Here is a 21081-nt window from a genome sequence, read left to right as displayed (position 1 = left end):
AATTATTGCCCGATGATAATTTAATCTCTGCCAATGAGAAGTCGGCTTCCGGAAGGAAAATTATGAAGATTAGAGTGACATTCATACCTATGGGCTGGAACCTATAAACTTGAATTGCATGTTGTCGGAAAATCAAAAAACCCACAAGCATTTAAATCAACACGTCTTCCTCTTTTGGTTAACTGTCTTGCGTTATGTTTCGACAAGCTCATTGACACATTAAGATCGATATCTTTAAAGGACACTGCTTTTCTTTTGGCTAATTGATGGACCGATGTTAAGGCATCTCTAATTAACAAATCATGGAAGAATTTGCACTCTTAATTTCCTCAATGATAATGATGAATCAGAAGATGATGATCCCGTAGCCCAGATTTTTAATAGGTTGAGGGGACCCAATGATCCTCAAATAAGTGAGGCAGAAGCTCAAGAATGGGCTGCTGGTGGTGCCGAAAGTGAGATACAAAGATATGGAGTGTTAAACTGATGAGGAGATTGTGCGAGCGGCTATGTGTGAGGACGACAAGCAAGATGAGGACAATAGTGATAAAGTTCTCGCCTCTGAAAAAGTTGGTAGTTCAGAGGCAGTATTAGCTTTAAACACAGCTTTAAAATGTGTTAAAGAAAACGAATTTGATAGCTACGAAGTTATGTTTTTCCGTCGGCTTAGAGATCGGGCTTTTGAAATAAAGAAGTTCATTGCAGACTTTTTCAAGAAAAATGAATTAATATTTTATTTGAATACACTGTTTTTCTTGGTTTCACATGGTTTTAATTTTGAATATTTGCTTGTTTTTGAATATTTGTTTTATTACCATTAAATATGGCATACTATAATCCAGATGCCTCGATAATCCGTAAAGGGTTTTGTTTTTGCCTCTCCGGATTAACGAGAAGAGTCCTACAGTATATAGAAAGTTAAATTAAAAAAATTATACCCTACGACTGACTATGGTAAGATTAAAATAATATTTGCTACCTTGTTTGCCAGTGTACAATAATTTCTAATCTATCTTTGCTTTGTTTTAAATATTAACTCATTTAATGTGGCCACGATTAAGGCGCTTACCGTACGTATAATCGTCTTATCTAAATCCCCCCGTTACACAGATTGCAACGCAATACATAAATAATATATCACCTTCCATTATGTGACCGAGTTTACCGCTACCCACCGCTCCAGCAGATCGTGCTATATAGAGATTAGCCTGAGTTATCTCGCTAGATCTTGGTACAAAATTTAGGTCTTTCGGTCTGTGAATAGCTCTTTATTTCGGCGTTTCAACTTCTTAATCATAGCTCATTCTTAGGCTTAATTACGCCGGGGCTTAGCGTAAGAGTTAGGAGAAAAGGAAGACAAACGAAGCGGAGGAGGAGGCCAATCATATTTCCGATTTAATGATAAGATTGTTTTAACGACGGGAGATTGGGGTAGGACATGGGCGTGCTACGATAGTTTGAGTTTATTTTATGTGTTTCATTTCCTGTTTTTATGTCTAGATCCAATTCCCAACAATAATAAAATTCGCGACATTACTAATATAAAAACTAAAAAACTAAGATAGTTTTCAATTAAAGGTTATATTTACAATATAAACACATAAAAAATATGAAAATAATGAATTAGTTGTATATTATATGAGTGAGTCCATTTCAAATAAAATATCAATACAGGTTTAAAAAAATATCACTACACGTCAATAATTTATATTGATTACCTTCGTATTTTAATCACGATATTTGTGGTTGTGAAACAAATGCTAGTTTAGAATAAAAACTATTACAGATGACACAATTTTTTTACCATTTCGTCAATTAATTTGCATTATATCAGTTCCAAAATATTAAACCATGTACATTTTAGCGACGATTCCATTCCAGTCCCAACTTTTTCAGAGATATTGGCATATTATATACACAGACCGTCGTCCAAATATGCGAGGTATCCTTGTAATAATTTCCATACGGGCGCATCCAGGAATGTCCATCTTGGAACACATTCTGGATCATTCGATTGAAGCGAAAGTTATTGAGGCTCCGCATGCCGACGTTGCAATCCTTTACGGGGCAAATATGTATGGGATTCACAAGCCCTTCGACTCCTCAACCTTTAATATTCCGAATATTTCAACTATACATTTCTAAATTTAGTATTGGTCATAATCGTCTAAGAAAATGCTTTAAGAATATATTTGTAAGATTTTAAAGAACGTTTAGTATTAAAATATATAAAGATCAACAAAAAACTAGTAAATTTGAGGAAACTTGGGTACAAAACATTTTTGATGTGTGGAAAATGATTTATTCATATCTAAGAGCTATCTTCAAGATCAATGATAAATAAATAATATAAGAAGCATGAAAAACTCGTTATTCCGGAAAAATTTTATTACAAAAAAATATAAAATGGGAAAATTGAGGACAAAAAGGAGTTATTTTATTGTTTTATAAAAAATATGTAACAGAAAAATATTTAAACAAGCAAGCAAGCAATTTAATTGAACCCAGCTTATGAGGTTGACTATCGAAATTAGAAAGGGCACATAATTGCCCATAGGGAATTTGAGCCGCTCCAGGTAATATTAGAAGGCAATATCGAAGGTAAAAGGGGCATAGGACGAAATAAAAAATCTTGGCTTCGAAACATCAGAAATTGGACCCACACAAGAGGAAATGAATTAATTCATCAAGCCTAGAACAGAGAGAAATTTGTCATATTGATCGCCAACCTCAACAGAGAAGGCACTTAGGAGGAGGAAGAGCCTATGAGACTTGTTCACCCCATGGAATTACGTTCGGGTGTAACAATTTATTGGAGCGAGGCGTATTAATTACACCACTGTAAATAGGAATCACTCCACCGTGCTCCAATGTTCTAGACTCACTCTTTTCCCCTTACAGAACTCTAATGCGCGATTGGGGCACAACTATCAGCCAAATGCTCTCCATGTGGTAGTTCAGGGTAATAGAACTCCAACATGGTTCCCTAACCGATTAAAATTCAAGCTAGCGTTAAGCGCGTTATTCCTGTTATCCTCTTGTTCCTCTTGTACAAGAAACTAAAATTGCTTACTTGGGCCTCAAACCTCCGCTTTGTGGTGCGCCCAGTTTGGAAACTTGGTGTTCAAGGATTTGGGTTCAGAGCTCATGCCAAAGATCACACTAAGCGAAATCCAAGACGTAATGAAAAAGATGAAAAACAACAAAGCACCAGGAGAAGATGGAGTCGTAATAGAAGCTATAAAGATGGGCGGACGTGCCCTTTTCAACCAAATAAAAATTTTGTTTAACCTTTGTCTAACAGATTGTTGCATACCGGAAACATGAAACATGGAGTAATGCAGTAACAATTTTACGATACAAGAAAGGAGACAAGGCGCACCTAGAAAACTATAGACCAATCAGCTTATTAAACCACATCTATATAATGTTTACCCGAATAATAATGACAAGACTAGAAAAAAAGTTGGATTTCTACCAGCCCCGAGAACAAGCTGGCTTGCGCTCAAAATTCGGAAAAAACGATCACCTACAAACAGTAAAAAACTTAATAGAAATATCAATAGAATATAACAGATCACTGGTACTTATCTTCGTAGACTTTCACAAAGCCTTCGATATCGTAGAATTCTTCTTCTTCAAGTGCCATCTCCGCGGCGGAGATCGGCAATCATCATAGCTATTCGGACTTTTGAGACGGCTGCTCTGAAAAGTTCATTTGATGTACATCCGTACCACTCTCTCAGGTTGCGCAGCCATGACATTCTACGCCTCCCTATGCTTCTCTTTCCTTGGATCTTTCCCTGCATAATCAGTTGGAGCAAGATGTATTTCTCTCCACGTGTAATATGTCCGAGATATTCTAATTTTCTTGTTTTTATTGAATTTAAAATTTCCATTTCTTTGTTCATCCTTCCCAGAACCTCTTTGTTTGTGACGTGTTCTGTCCATGATATTTTCAGAATTCTTCTGTATACCCACAGCTCAAATGATTCCAGTTTTTTCATTGATGTCGCATTCAAGGTCCAAGATTCCATTCCATAAAATAAAGTCGAAAAAACATAGCACCTCGCCAACCTAACTCTTAGTTCCAGTTTTAAATCCCTGGTACATAGAACTCTTCTCATTTTGTTGAAATTTGCTCTAGCCTTTTCTATTCTTATTTTTATCTCCTGATTGTAATCATTTGTGGAGTTAATCATTGTTCCCAGGTATGCATATTTGTCCACTTGTTCGACGTAGAATTAGACAGCATTATAACTGCTCTGAACAATAGTAGAATAGACTAGAATAGTGTATAAAACTACATTATACCACCAGAGAAATTATATAAAGCGAGGTGTGAGACAGGGTGATACTCTCTTACTTAAGTTATTTATAACGGTCCTCGAATATGCCTTTAAAATGCTACAGTGGGAAAATAGAGGAATACAAATAGACGGGGAACTGCTCAATCATCTGCGTTTTGCTGACGATATAGTACTAATTACCGAAGATCTGCGTGAAGCACAGCAAATGCTACAAGAATTAGAAAACGTATCTTCAACAATAGGTCTAAAGATGAACATTAAGAAGACCAATTTTATGACAAATTTGGTTCCCAGCGAACAGCTTACCATCCACAATCAAGAATTGGCAGAAAAGTACATATATCTCGGTCATGAAATCAGAATAAGCAAGGATAATCAGACCTGTAAATTTCAACCACAAAAAACACTTGCTTGGGCGGGGTATGGTTCACTAAGAGACATCTTTAAGAGCAACATCCAGATAGCTATGAAACGGAAGACATTGGACGAATGCGTTCTTCCTATTATGACATGAGGAGCAGAAACTCTCACTCTTAGAAAAACAACAGCACTAAAAATGCGAGTGGCACAAAGGCGCATGGAAAGATCGATTTTCGACAAAATAAGGAACCAAAACCTAAGAAAACGAAGGTATCACCGATGTCGTTGAACGTATACCCAAGCTGAAATGGAATTGGCAGGCCACATAGCGAGACTAAAAGACTCAAGATGGACTAGAAAACTAACTGACTGATTGAGGACGACCATCAACACACTGGGTGGACGACATTAAACGAATATCCAAGAAGAGGTTGCATGATGATGATGATGATGACTATAATCAAGGTTCCTGGAGATCAAACAATCCATCTTTTCAAGAAGCACCCCACACTTCTTTTTCCTCTTTGTTTGTAATTTAGTATCGGCTTTAGTAGAAGTCAATTTTCAACCATTTTGTATATTCATACATTGTTTCCATTTTGTTCTGTATTCTTTCGTTTCCATTTGATCGAGTAAATATTTAGTTTTTATCTTTTATTTTTTTCATATTTCTTTGAAAGCTTCTGCGTTTTAAAGTTTCTGCTACTTGGCTCCACAACAGTTTTTTTTAGTAAAGTTTATTACATTTTTATTTTTCTTGTCTTATATTTTCTATGTGAAATGGACAGCCAATCAACTTTGACTCTTTCCATCTCCCACATTGGCCTCACACTATCTCAAATTGGCCAGTCACTTTTTATAGTGTACAACTCTTCCTTTGTTTCAGATTTTCTCGATTGACTATAGCATCGATTTTGCGTTCTTCGAAATTACAATATTCTTGTTTGATCACACAGTGGTATCCAGTCGGCTTTGTGCGTGGCAATCGAATGTCGGGCTGGTAAATGGAAAATGCTGATGGAAGTAATGAGAAATGTTTCAAGCCGGGATTTTATTTCTTTCATTTCGGAACAGTCGTAAAGGAGTGTAAGAGTTGGCGAAAGTTATATTCTGTTCCAAATGGTTGAGTTACATTGTAAAGGATTACGGCAGATCGGTACACTATTAAAAATTTATTATAATCTTCTAACAATGCTGAGAGACAAGGATAGTTCCATGCCAAAAAATAATTCTTTTCTTTGTGCCTTCTCGATTGTGGTTGGCGATTAATAGGACACATTTCTTTGTGTCCTGAACTTAATGAATTTGTTGGTTTTCTTTTGTTTGAGTTCACCCTCTTACGCTACGCGCTTATAATTTTTCTTTCTTCTTAACTCTTTTTTAGATATTTCCTATTAATGTTTCTTGAAGTTGTTCAATATCTGTATATTGCATTATTGGTCCAATGTGTAGCGTTTTCCTAATTTAACGATATTACTGCCTTATATACTGATTATATCTTCGTTATTGGTTCTGCTTCTTCAATTTATTTGCCAACATTCGTCGATACCTCAACATTTTCAATGAGTTTAGTCTCTACTAAAAGCATCATATATAGCATTTAAACATTTTTAATCTTATTAGTATAGATATTTTTGGGTTACAGAGCATTTATGCATATTTATAAAGCCGGATTTTGCTATGAAACATAAAATAACTATGAATGCTTAAAAAGATGATAAAACTAGTCAAAGTAACTTTAAATGAACAAATAAAATCGCATTAAGGCAAGGACTAAGTCAATAATAAGGGATCCACATTGCTTTCTTCTTCTTTAGATACCGTCTCCTCTAAGGAGGTTGGTAATCATCACAGCTATTCTCACTTTTGCACTTTTGAGATTACAGCTCTGAATAAGTCGACGGAACTGCAATTACAGTAAAACCTCCCTTAACCGAAACCTTTTTAACCGAAACCTCGTTTAACCAAAACGGCTGAGTTTCAATAATTTCGTCAATAAAAAGTAAATTTTTCCAAGATCTCTAAAAGATATTTCCGAAAAAGCACTTCCAGCTTTTTATAGAGGCCAAAAAAGATCATGGATGTCGACCACTTTATTTTCAGAATGGTTCACACATGAATTCGTCCCAAGTGTAAAATCCTTTTTAAAATCAAAAAACCTTCCCATCAAAGCATTGTTGCTTGTTGACAATGCGCCAACTCACTTTCAAAATCTACAAAATGGACAGATTTTTGCCACCGAATGTCACGAGCTTAATTCAGCCGTTAGACCAGGGAGTAATAGAGACATTCAACAGATATCATAGAGGAACATCCTTAAGACATCTGTTATTACAGAAGACAAATGAATCCAAAAGTGTTGATTCTCAATCTTTAACAATGAATCATGTTGTTTCTTGGTGTGCTGAGTCGTGGGCCAAGATCAAATCTTCAAATGCTGGAACAACCTTTTTGATTGGATTTTGATTGACGATCCTGAAGAAGAAAATGATAAAGAAACGACAGAAAAAATTAAAACTTTAATAAAAAAAGTTTGCCGGGATGTGAAGAAATTAACCAAGAAGAGATACGTGAGTGGTTAGCAGCCGATGACTCAGAAAGTGAATTCATCGACCAGGACATCATTGATATGGTTCTTCATTCAGACAACCTGAGCGTATTAGACGACGAAGATGACAACCCAACAGACAACAGGCAGCACGAGACCGCCGACTCGCGCTGCCTTCAATGATTTTCAATGCCGTAGAGGTAAGAACTTTATACAGTAGGCCTAATTAGTTAGGGACACGATTGGGTTCTTAATTTTTGTTGTCTTTGTATAAAGTTTTGTCCTTTTCAGATTGCTTTATATTTTGTCGAACAATCGAATGAGGCAAACTCATGACGTTCTGCAAATGACCGATGAAGAGATATAGCTGCAAAACATCGTTGTCAAACAAAAACGCAAAAGAAAATAGAAGATTTCTTTAAAAAAGCATGTTAAACTTGTTCATTTTCCTTAATTTTATTACTTTATTCTGTATTTACTTATTAGAAATCATTACGAAATCAGCTCATAGTATTTTTTAATACTTTGACCAAGAATACTATAAAAAACAATTTTATTTTTATTTTTAACCGAAATTCTTGTTATCCGAAACGGCCTCCCCCCCAATTATTTCGGTTAACGGAGGTTTTACTGTATACCACTTTCTCAGATTGTTGAGCCAGGAGATGCGTCTTCTTCCAATATTTCGTTTTCCCTGTATTTTTCTCTGCATTATGGTTTGTAACAACACATATTTATCGTTTTTTCGATTTTTCTATGCTTCCCGCTGAGAAATTGAAAAGTCTGCCTTAGCCATTTAAAAGAATGGAAAAAAAAATACATAAAAAAATACTATTTAAAAGTTAGCCAAAAATTATTAACATAACCTAATTATTGAAAATTTCAATAATTTTTCCTGAGCTCAATTTTCAATATAAAAGTTTGAAAAAAATCAGGCTATTTTGTATTCGACAAATACATCTTCATGAATTTTTATAGATTTTTTAAAGCAAAATTGCGTCCAGAAAAAAAAAATAAAGTCGAAAAAAGTTTCTTTTTAGATTTAAGAGGTTCTATGGGCTCTGGGAAGCTAAAAATTTGTATGAAGTCATGTTTTTATAAAATATGCTTTATTGAAAACACAAGTCGCGGTGCTAATCGGTGTGGGAGCACTTTTGACCATCTTATCCCGCTATAGCCTTTGATTGAATCGATTTCGCGCGCGTAACTGAGATTCAAAATCGACGCTCGTTTCAGCGTTGTTAGAAAATTAATAGAAAAAAATTATGATTTAAATTGGAAGAGTAGTGAAGAATTATGCTATTTAGTCTACTTTCAATAACAATACTTGTAAAATAAACACGTTAACCTGTTTTCCAGTTTATCGACACGATATGAATAAATCACAAAAAAGAATAGAAATGTGAACCAGTTTGGTCCTGATATAATACCAAAATATAGTTTACAAGAAAAACAAGAAAAAGCAGTTGATGTGAGAAAATTGACAGAAAATTTTTATTTTCCTCTTTTAATTATACAGCACAAAAGAATAATACTTCAAAATTTGGGGTAAAGTTTCTACATTCTTATTCGACTATATTGCACTTATATGACTCAATATTTATAAAGCCTCTAATAGGTTTTGTGTGAGTTATTCTTACCTATTTTAAATATCCTGAACATGGACATACCTGTAACAAAATGAAGAATATTATTAAAACAAATTAAAAATTTCAAAACATTTAGAACAGATATTTTATTATATTTATAACATTTATGTATTTATAAAGTTTAACATTGTAAAAGTTTGGTAATAGCGCACAGAAATAACTCCAAAATCCAAGCTTGAGAAAATTTAAAGCATTCTAAGACTTTATAGATAATGAAATAAAGACAGTAAAAACTATTACTCGATTAATGAAAAAATAAAAGAATACACAACAAAATGAAAAAAAAAACATCAAATACCAAATTATTAATTGATAGAAGAGGTGTGGGACGCTCCATGAAGAGATGAAGCAAAGTGTGATACCGCAAGATAAACGTCTAAATTTTGGACTGAAGCATACGACGTAGCCTACATATAAACTTAAAATATAAATTGCACCTTGTACTCTTACAATAAAATTCAGTCGAAAAATTTCTCCTGTAATCCGTCTCTGAACAATATAATACAAAAGCCTTATTGATGGCTGAGTATCACGAAGAGAAGCAAATACCGATGACAAACAAGGCTTCATTTTATTTTCCATTACGGTGAAATCAATGGCGGCTGATTATCCTTCAAAAATAAGAACCAGCTACTTCCCCTGGGAAATAAGCCATAATCTCTGGTATCGTAGTTACAGGAGATGATTGATAACTCGGCTCATTATAATTTTATATTTAGACCTACTTTTTTCAGATGTTTATTACATTGGGAGTGAGCCATAAAAAACGGGAGTAAAATTTTAGTAATACTTTAAATAGGGGAGGAAGAGACCGTAATTTAAAAAACAATTTTATGCAATATCCTACATAATAAATCTGCGCAACTGCTCAAGAGACAATCCTTTTTAGGCTTTTTGAAACAAACTGACCGTGACGGATCCTATTGTAGTATCTATATTAGATTTAAATTCTTAATTTTCAGAATTTTTTTGAAATTATTTCCGGATTGGAAATACTGCAGTAAATACAAAATAATATCAATAATAAGTCAAATTAGTTTTTAGTATCACATGGTAGCATAAAACTGGAAGAAGGAATAGATGATTGTCAGTTTGGGTTCAGAAACGAGTTAGGAACCAAACACGCCTTGTTTGCTTTAACGTGATAACTCAAAGATGCAGGGATATGAATTTGGATGTGCGTGTTTATTACGCTAATTTTGAGAAAGCATTTAAAAAAGAAAGAATCGAAAGATTAGTCCAAATTCTAAAGAGAAACAATACAAAATGGACATAGGAATTATAACAAAATTTTACAGGAACCAATGATTACAAATTGTAATAGACGATGAACTCAGTTTGGAAATTGAACTTAGGAGAGGAGTGAAGCAATGGTGTATTATGTTCCTATTACTGTTTAATATATTTTATATTAAATATTTTTGAAGATTCACTGCTATCTGAAAGTGATGGAATAATAATTAACAGAAGCACTATAAACATCAGATATGTAGATGACACCGTAACTATGGCAAGCTCAACTGAACAACTCCAACTTTTAAACAAGACAAGCAGCATATGTGAAAATTATGGATCAAAAATCAATATAAAAAGAATATATACTCAATGACATTAGAAGTGTTACACTTAGAAGGAATCAATTCTTGAACTTAATTTTTTGGCAACACAATGACAACATTTAAAACATGCTATGATAACAATAACAATGTTTTATCTTTTTTACTTTTTGTAAAAATAAAGTTTTACCTTTATATTTTTTTGTGAAGATACCGATTTGTAAAAACCTGTTTGTATTGAAATTTTTAGTTATTATTCCTCAGTCTAATTGTATTCGGTGTAAGAAAATGCCTCTAGTTCGAAGACAACAAAATTACCACCATATAGGCGATTTTGACAGGGGCAGCATTATTGCGTATAGAGATTGGGTTTGTCGTATCGTGAAATAGGCCGTCGCGTTAATTGTACGGCAATGACGGTTATGCGTGTCTGTCGTGTGTGGACAAACGAAGGTAGAGGAACACGAAGAAGACCTACTGGTTAACCGAGGCGAACCGCAGAGCGTCAAGATAGGCGCTTTAGATTACTTGCTCTGCGAGACCGTTTTGCTGCTATGCGTCAAATTGCTGACCAATGGTTTTTAGTAGTAGGTAGACCTGTTAGTATGCGTACAGTGTATCGTCTCATTCGAGCCTTTGGACTGGTTTCACTCCGCCCACGACTAGTGCTTCCTTTGACTGCGGATCACTGTCATCAACGTTTGAATTGGTGCAGACAACGGCAGCATTGGGTGGCAGAATGGCGTAATGGCCATAAACGCCGTGGAGAGCTACGAGATATCGGGTTTGCTGTTGAGAGACATGTACACAGGACAGTTGGTCTAATGGTTTGGGGGGGCTATTGCCTATGGTAGCCGATCACCACTTGTGTTTATTCGAGGCAATATGACAGCTGCGCGTTATGTTGATGACATCTTACAAACCACTTTACTGCCTTATCTTGATGGCCGTCGAGACGTCCTTTTTCATCAAGACAACGCGCGTCCCCATGTTGCTCGTCAAACTATGGAGTTTCTCCAAGTAGCTGGCGTTAATGTAACCCGTGCCCGGATTTAAATGCTATCGAACATGTATGAGATATGATGGGAAGGAGACTGTCCACTTTGCACCATCCTCCACAGACTCTGGCACAGTTAATACATTAAGTTCAAGTTGCTAGGAACGAGGTGCCACAAGCAGACATCGATCATCTTGTTTTGTCAATGCCTAGACGTATACAGGAGTGTATTCAGCTACGGAGTCGTCAAACACATTATTAATTTTTTTGATTACTTGTTAATAAAAATTCTTGACAATGTTATCGTTTCATTGTTGATATAAATCTACAATGTTGCCAAAAAATTAAGTTCAAGAAATTATTCCTTCTGGGTGTAACACTTCTAATGTCACTGAGTATATTTGATAATAACAAAGAAAACAACATAGTAATATGTGATCTCTGATTGGCAGTTTCAAGAAAAAGATAATATCTTAGAACAAAAAATAGCGTAAGGCATTTTATGGACTTTATGGAAAGTGATACCACCGTGAATAAAAATCAACTTATTGTTGAACGACATTTTAAATATCTATGGAATCTACAAATCACCATTCAAAATGTCGAAATTTCTAATAAAGGTAATCAAATTCTCCACTACTCCACTAGGAAATGAATTTTAATGAGAATATCACTATTAATAATTTTGAAATATTAATAAATAATTTAAATCGGACATTGATAAGCTAATTAATAAATCATCATCATCATTTCCTAAAGGCAAATATGATGTAGGAACTGTAGAAAACCATAAAGCTCATATTGATTTAATGTTAGATATATACTGTTACAAATGGTCATATAAAGGGCGTTTTTTTAAGGAATATAAATGTAAGTTGGTAAAACATTTTTAATTGTCGACCATTTTGACAGCTGTGAAGTGATTTATGTTAAGTTGGATTTGGCATTTCAGCATAAATAGACTTGGCGCCTGAGCAATGCTTCCAAATTGTACAAATTTATTTAGAAAATTGTGGTTCTGTTCAAAGTACGTATCACATGGAACAATTAACCATGGAACGTTTTTGCACCACGTTTACTCTAACTGATAATATGCATCTACAGACAGGTCGTACAGTGCATACAGAACCTGTTGCTGCTGTAGAGCGTAGTATAAAGGAAGATACGAATCAGTCAATCTGCCAGCGTTTGGATACGTGTCCATCCACTTTATGGAAGATTTTGCAGAAAGATCTTGCTTTGCGTGCTAACAAATTCGAACTCATGCAAGATTCAAAGGTACATCATCACATGAAGCTCTCTTTTGGTTAAATGGCTACGTCAACAAATAAAACTGCCTTATTTGGAGTGAAGATAGTCCTCAAATGTATGTTGAGAAACCATTACATGAAGAAAAACTGACTGTTTGGTGTGCTTTATGATCTGGTGGAATTATTGGACAGTACTTCTTAAAAAACGATGCTGGCCAGAATGTTACAGTCAATGGTGACTGCTATAGGGCCATGATTGCTGCCTTTTTCATTCTCCAATTAAACAATCATGATGTGCAGGAGCTGTCGTTGCAATAAGACCGCACATCATGTCACACAGCTCGTGCCATAATTAATTTATTGAAAAACACGTTGGGTAACCGCATAGTTCCACGTTTCGGACCGTGAATTGGCCTCCAAAATCGTGCGATTTAACACTGCTAGAATATTTTATGTGGGGATATGTGAAGGTGCTAGTCTACGCCGATAAGCATGAAACGATTGACCACTTGGAGGACAACATTCGCCGCGTTACTGCCGATATACAGCGACAAATATTGAAAAAAGTGATCGAAACTTGGACCTCCAGATTAGACTACGTCAGAGCTAGCCATGACGGTCATATGCCAGAAATCATATTTAAATTATAATGCCAAAAGATTATGTTTGAAATAAAGTTAATTTCATGTCCATTTATAAAAATCATCTTTATTTTATTGCATTTCAAAATTCTATACCTCTAAAAAAACAAACTTTATATGTACGATAAAGGACAGAAAATAAATAAAACTTTTATTTCCTGTGTCATATCTTGTTCTTCTTCCTCAGTGATATTTGGTAAACCATGAAAGTAAGACTTCAAGTACCTCTGATATATTCACCTTTCCAGTACGTCTTATGTTTCACTTACTGGCATTTCTTGTTCACTTTCGATATATACACTCTGATTCTCGTTTTCTTTCAATTTTCTGGTAAAATTCCAATATTTCTTTAGTTTGAATTTTGTCCTCAACTTTTTTAGCTTATTCTTCTGATATATTCGTTTCTTGTTTCTACATAGTTTTCTCTAGCTGTTTAGATACTTTCTAGCTTTTTATTTATTAGCATTCTTTTCTCTATTTTGAAGGTTTTCTCAAGTATCTGCTTCATTCATTTTATTTGTTCCACCGCTTTTGAAAAATGTTTTCTCTTATATGTCTACAGTTTCAGTATATTTTTTGGCTTCTCTTATTAATTCTTCTAATTAAGTTCCTTTCACGTTTCAAGCCTCTTTATTTATCATCTATATATTTTTCTCTCTTGTATGTTAGCCTTTTTCGTCGCATTGGTCATTTTTTTCTTGATGACATTTCCCAGTTTATTAGTTCTCAAGTTTCCCTTGCGTCTTTAACTTGCTTTGATTCTTCTTCTTCTTCTAATGGCGCTACAACCCTTTGTGAGTCTTGGCCTGCTTAACAATGTTCTTCCATTCTGTCCTGTCGGATACTTTTCTTCGCCACTGCCTGATGTTAATGGTTTTAAGATCCCTCTCTACGTCGTCTATCCATCTTTTACGGGCCTTCCTCTTGTTCTGTTTCCTTGGGGCTTCCATCTCTGGACTACTTTTACAGCTCGATTATCTGGCATTCTTTCTAGGTGACCAAGCCAGTTTAATCTTTGTGATTTTACAAATCTGACAATATCTGCGCTCTGCATTAGTTCATCCAGCTCGTGGTTCATTTTAATTCCCCACGAACTATCGCTGCATTGGGTTGGTCCAAATATCTTCCTTAGTATTTTGCGCTCAAATATTCTCAGTTGATTTTCGTCAGTGGTTGAAAGGGTCCACGTTTCACATCCATATGTGACCACTGGTCTAATTACTGTTTTGTAGATTCTCAGTTTAGACTCACGATTCAGTAACTTACTTTTCATTAAGTCTTTGTATGCATAAAAGCACTTATTACCGCTAAGAATCCGTGCTTGTATTTCTTGACTGATGTTGTTGTTGTCATTTATTATTGAGCCTAGGTAGGGAAAAGTGGAGGCACATTTGTAGGTATGGTTGTCTACCTTCAGATTCTCATGTTCATTCGATTTTGTGCACTCCATATATTTTGTTTTGCTTAAACTTGCCTTGATTGATTCATTTAAATAAATAAATTTGCTATTTGTATTTTTTATTTCATTTTTCGTGTTCTAGTTGCATCCTTTTCTTAACATCCTTGTAATAGGTATTAGTTTTTTGTGAGTTTTTAATTTCTCACTATCTTTGTGAAAATATTTCCATATTTCCTCATTAATAGTTATTCTGCTGGATCCAATTTTGACCTCGTTTCCTTTTACTATTTCTTCATATGCCCTCTAATCATATAAAATATTCAAAAGGTTGCAAGTCAATCTTATTATCGACATAGAACAAGCAAAATATAATCAAAACTCAGGATTACATAATAGACTTTTAAAATGACATCAATTATAAAAGAGAATAATACTCTACTATCTACTCCTAAATAAGTTTTTACGATTTTTCACTATATTAGGAAAAATTCTCATAAGATGATTTTCATCAAATCTCCATTACTTCCTACACACATAATTTTTTTATCTAAACCTCTCATTTAATCCAATTTCCTTCTTTGCAATACCTGCCTTTGCAATTTAAGTTATCCGCAGCATCTTTTAATCAAGCAAAGGCTGATTGACGTGTGATTAGGGGGCTAAAGGCAAAAGGGCATCGACTGCCGTTGATAATAAAGAGAATGAGGCACAGGCAGGTAGATAATGGATGCTGCGTGTAACCATCACTCACAAATCCAAATACACGACTATTGCATCGACATTCGTCAACCTATTTGCCATTTGGCGTTCGAAAATTGTAGGGATCGCATAACACTGTCTCGTCTCTATTAGATAAAGAGCTATATACAGTGGTAAGTCAATTTAATTTGATGATCGGAGAATTATGTAACATTCAAATGTTTTGGATCCTGGATCAAATAAGGACAAGAAAATGGTCTTATACTTTAATTGATATCGAGAGAGGGAGGAGAGCAATAGATCACTTTAAAGTAATCTGCTTAGAATTAACGAATGTTATTATTGTGTTATTGTGGTAGAGGAGTTAATGTATATGTCACTAATATTGTAAACATAGAAAAAAGTGGACCAAATATCAAGATATTCTGGATGATCAGTCCAATAAGTCAAGGACAGCATTTGTTGTATAGATAATATCAATCTTTCATTCAAAATGGAACAGTTATTGAATGTTTATTATGCAATTGTTTATTCTCACTTGGCTTTCAATATAAATCCTTGGAGTGGAGCTGTGAATGCTACAAGAGTGTTTGTCTCTCAGAAAAGGATAATTCGGTAACCTTTTAATTTACCACAAAGGCATTCATGTCGACAATATTTTAAAAAATACAGCATTTTAACAGTACCTTCTGTATATATTTTTAAATGTACACTACATGTAAAAGCCAGTATAACTACTTTTCATTTAAACTCTGATTATCACCAGTTCTCAACTAGGCAAAATGACCTAGACCAATCAGAGTACCAAAACATAATACAGCACGATTTAAAAAAGCCCAGTATTATATGGGTATAAGACTTTTCAATCATCTTTCCAACAGTATTAAATCTGAAACGAATTTAAATAAATTTCGAGGTAAATTAAAATCTTTCTATTGCAAAATTGTTTCTACAGTGCAAGTGAATATTTGGGTGATGTAAATAATTAATCCTTTTTACGTCTGCCAAAATTTCTTCTAGTTCATCTGTATTCTTTCTTTTACCATCATCTGATCTGCTATCGTTACTGTCTGACATCTTTTGCTTCCTTCTTATCTGAATATTACTTACAATAACTCTTCAATTAGATTACAATTTTATGGACAAAGTTTATATATATATATATATATATATATATATATATATATATATATATATATATATATATATATATATATACTGGTATATTTTACAACTAATTTCAAGCATTTTTAAAGAAATCGTGAGAACAACTGTACTAAAATCTGTTTATTGCAAAAAGCTACGATAAATATCCGGTACTGCAGCTGTTATCTTTAATTAATACATACAGTTAAGTCAATACTCATACTTATATGTACTTCTAATAACAATGTATTCTATTAACGTTTATAATGCATAGCAGCATTAATCACTGCATATACGTAGGTAATTTATGTGACACACATGAAAGATAGCGTTTACCACATGCTCCATGAACGGCTGCAACAATTATATCTATTAAGAGAAATATTCGTATGTTATTGGTTTTTTGTGTTTACGGTATTTGAGTAAGAATTTTACGATGTTGATTTATGATATCGGTACCGTTTGACTGATTATGTTTAATTGGAGCTTTGAAACTATTTGTTTTTACATGCACTACACATTTTGATATAATTACAAGCTATTTACACTAAGACGCATACAAATTAATGGTCGACGTAATATATGTCACTTCGGCGGTTACTTGGCGTTATCTTCTGGTTGGCTTTGTAATTTTTCAGTCAGTATCATGTAATATATTATCGATCTTTATCCTCGTAGACTAAGATGGCTTAAAATAAACGAAACAAAAACTAAGTACATGACCATCAAAAGAACACCTGAGAATGAAAATAATATAGCAATAGACAACTATACTATTGAACGTGTGGATGCCTTTACATATCTGAACACAGAAATCAATTCCGTAAGTAGCGAAATAATGCACGTATTTCCAGTGGAAACAACAAAATGACTATCTACAGAACTTTGATTAGACCCGTAGTAACCTATGGTTGTGAAACCTGGATAATGACGAAAAGGACATTCGAGAGAAAGATACTGAGAAAAGTATATAGCCCGGTGCAAGAGGAAGATGGCTCATGAAGAATCAGGAGAAACGACAAGGTTAATAAACTGAATGAAGGGTATGACATTGTAAGATTTGTGAAAAGTCAAAGACTGTCATGGCTGGGACAGTTCAGCGGCAAGAAGACACGAAAACGATAAAGAAGATGTGTTATAGTGGAAGCCGTTAGGAAGGTGGAAAAAAGAAAGGCCCAGGACGACATGGTTGGATGACGTGAAAGACGACCTGAAAACCATGAGTATAAGACAATGAAGGAGAATGGCCCAAAAGAGATCTGAATGGAAGGACATAGCCAGATAGGCAAAGACCCATACAGGGTTATGATGCCAAAAGAAGGTCTTCCATTAGTCTAGTACCTGCTTGTTATTCAAAATTTCCTGAAAAAGTACCACTACATTTTCATCATGGTTTCCCACCGGATTTTAAGAATTTATTTAGTAGTGCACAATCGAGATTTAATTTCTTAATTTATATATTTCTTCTTCTGTGATCTTTTGTCAATATCATCACTTTCTTCTTCTTATAACTCTTCTTCTACTTCTATAGGTCTAGCGGTTGCTCCATTGTAAAGTAATATAAGATATGCATTGCTCCCTTCATATAAGGTAACACACACTACAGTTTATTTATATGAATTTAAAATTTTATGAAAAACGAAAACGCATTTCTTTATAAACTCAGACTAGTTCAAAAGAGAACCTCTCTGACCTCTCATATTTTGTTTTGTTTTTTTTTTTTCGATATTTCAAATCTGTAAATTTCACACCGCTCTATTATACACCGATGGGATAAAAGAACAAAAAAGAACCGGCAAAAAAATTGCGAAGAGAAATTCCGATAATTTTCGTGAAAACCACCATCCAGCCAGCATGAAATGTCGTCCAGAACGTGTTAATTTATCATTAGATATAGGCGGCCATGATGGCCGGCCAGAGAGGCGTCTTCGATTACCTTCTGATTAATGGTGCTTGTTTGGCGAGAAAATTCGTAAAAAAGAAAAAAATCGCACGCCCGCTTTCGCCTTCATTCGACCGTTCTATCGGACACGTTATTGTAGTGGTTTTTTAATAGGGGAACTTAACTGTTAGAAACGGTTTGAAAAATATATTATTTGTAGGTGTAGGTAAATTCTTACTGTAAAAGTTATTTTTAAGGTTAGAGTATAAACTTACATCCTAAAAGCTTCCAATTTATTTGAGCTGATAGTTTTTAGAGTCCATGTACCGACTTCATAAAATAATATTGGCTATATTGGGTATATAAAATCTTATACAGTCTTAGCTAGATGTTGATATGGAAATCTGAAAGAAGTCTTGGCCAAATATAACTATTAAGTTAAAGCTTCTTGACAATCTAACGCGTAAAGCATTTTTTTTATTTATGGTTAGAGCCAATAAAATACTTTGCTTATTTATTATGTTCTTTTGTTTATTCTCATATACTCTCATTTTGGTTTTTCTTTTCGTTTATCTTCATTCTGTGTTTCATTATTCGTCACCGAGCAACAGATTGGAAAGAACTAAGTCGTTTGAAATTAAGATTGACCTAAGCTAATACGATACCATAATTTGTCAGCTCAGCGTGTCATTCACTTTTACTTATATCCCTCTCTCTCTTCAGAACTGACAACCCAGAGGAAGTGTTGGTCATCGTAATGTCGTATGCGCAGGTCTCATGCGTAGGTCTTTTGGTCGACCCATCTTGTTGGGAATCTTCCGCGTGATCTTCGGCTTACCTTTCCTTGGGTAATAAGTCTTTCCATGTTGTCTGTGTCTGCTCTCACAACATGTCCAGAGTATTTAAATTATATGTTAGTGGCTTAGAAATAGTGGTATTTTCTTTTAATCGACTTCCTCTTTTAATACGGTTAACCAGATGCTTCTGCCGAAAAATTTGCGACGTAATTGATCTCATTTAGCATCATTAGAGCCGCTTCTTTGATTTTTCTCTTTTTAGCATCCGTTTCTTTCAGAACTATACTTGAATCGTTCCATTAAACCCTATGTAAATTTTCCCATGTGTGTTTACAAATTTGAAATCTATGAAATTCTCTATTTTTAATATAAGATTGATGTTCACTTATTCTAATTTAATGGTCTTAATGTTTCAGACCAAAATAAAAATGATAGCATTCACAATGTATTTTATAAATACAATTTTTTAATCCTTCTTGTTCATTGTTAGGTTTAATAAAAGATCCAAATAGATCTTTTATTTATACACTTACGTATATAAATAAAAGAAATGCTTTTATTTTATTTTTGTCGTTTTGATTTCAATGCTGAAATCGTTTTCAGGTTTAGGTTAGATTATGTCAAGGTATTTACTAATTAAATTTCAGGAATGTTTCAGAACCTGTAATTAGATTCAAAATCGTATTATCAAAAACAAAACAATTGTAGAGTAAGAGAAACAAACCCTTAAGTTATTTGATTAATTCTTAAATCAAGTTTTTGGATTTAATTAGTTAATTGCGTTTCAGGTTGAAATTTTATTTCATATTATTATTTTAATACGAAATTGGAGGCGGCGTATTTAAAAGTGTTCTATTTTCAAACAAAAGCACATTCTGCTGACTGTTATATTATGAGGTCTTTTTTTTGGTGAAAATGTTGATCCGAACCCCAGTTCAGACATATACATAGGACATATACATTAGATTCTTTTATTATTTTATCAGCAAATATGATCTACTTGATAACATAGAAAATCAATGTTGTCGCCATCCAAGTTCATAATGAAATGAATCAGTGGCAATGACAAATTTTTCTAATCGTTCTCTGTTTATTTGAATTGCTAGTTAAATTTTCCTTTTGGTTTTTATTTTTACTTTGAAGATTAACTGTAGCTGTCTTTGAGCCTTCTAGCAGCTTTTATACAAGTGAAACGCTCATAATAATATGAAAAATACCAATGAGGTGACCTCAAAACTATCTAGAAAATAGCGAGAAGGGCTATCGAGAGAAATACAAAAAAAGCTTCATATTTCCATGAATATTAAATGTTCCTTTTTTAGTACATTTAATTTTTACAAAGTATTACTTTTGTAGCTGATCACGTGTGATTTCAGGGATTTCATAGCTGCTTTACTATGAGGCTGGTTCTAGGCTGAATAATATACTATTTTGGAATTTTAAATAGAAAATGAACATTCATTATTTTCTCTTATTATTTCACCTCTCATTTTCCTCTAAACAATGTCTGTGTTCGAATTTTTCTATTAAGCTACATCAAATAAAAATCTCTATATTTATCTTTACACAAATTGTGAAGAGTTCTTGTGGAACATACTTTATAAATTCCTGCTGGAGACACAAAATATCTCTATTTCCTGCAAACCGGAACTTTATGTCCTGCTAGAAGCGATTTTAAGAGACAAAACTCGGCAAGAATGTATAAATCAAGGAATACTTCTGATAAGATTTACCGCTATCGCGTGATTTGGTGCCAGCGACTTCATATGAGAAATATTGATTGTCACTGAGGTGAGAAAAAGTCGCAAATGAAATGAGTTTTGTTAATTTTATCCAAGTTCATTGTA

General features: G+C 34.0%; 1 protein-coding gene across 5 annotated transcripts in view; it reads right to left on the bottom strand.

The window, feature by feature from the left end:
- LOC140435297 (EGFR adapter protein-like) overlaps window positions 1-21081 on the bottom strand; it is a 651983-nt gene that overhangs the window by 85192 nt on the left and 545710 nt on the right. For 2 of the 5 annotated variants that reach the window (XM_072524133.1, XM_072524131.1), the window contains exon 2: window positions 8859-8888. The exons of the other annotated variants lie outside the window; for them this stretch is intronic. The gene's annotated coding sequence lies outside the window, so the exon portion shown is untranslated. The remainder of the gene's footprint in view (window positions 1-8858; window positions 8889-21081) is intronic. 5 annotated transcript variants of the gene reach the window in all.

The sequence above is a fragment of the Diabrotica undecimpunctata genome, chromosome 2, assembly GCF_040954645.1.
Source record: "Diabrotica undecimpunctata isolate CICGRU chromosome 2, icDiaUnde3, whole genome shotgun sequence".
NCBI lineage: Eukaryota > Metazoa > Arthropoda > Insecta > Coleoptera > Chrysomelidae > Diabrotica > Diabrotica undecimpunctata.
This window is presented reverse-complemented; position numbering and strand designations above follow the sequence as displayed.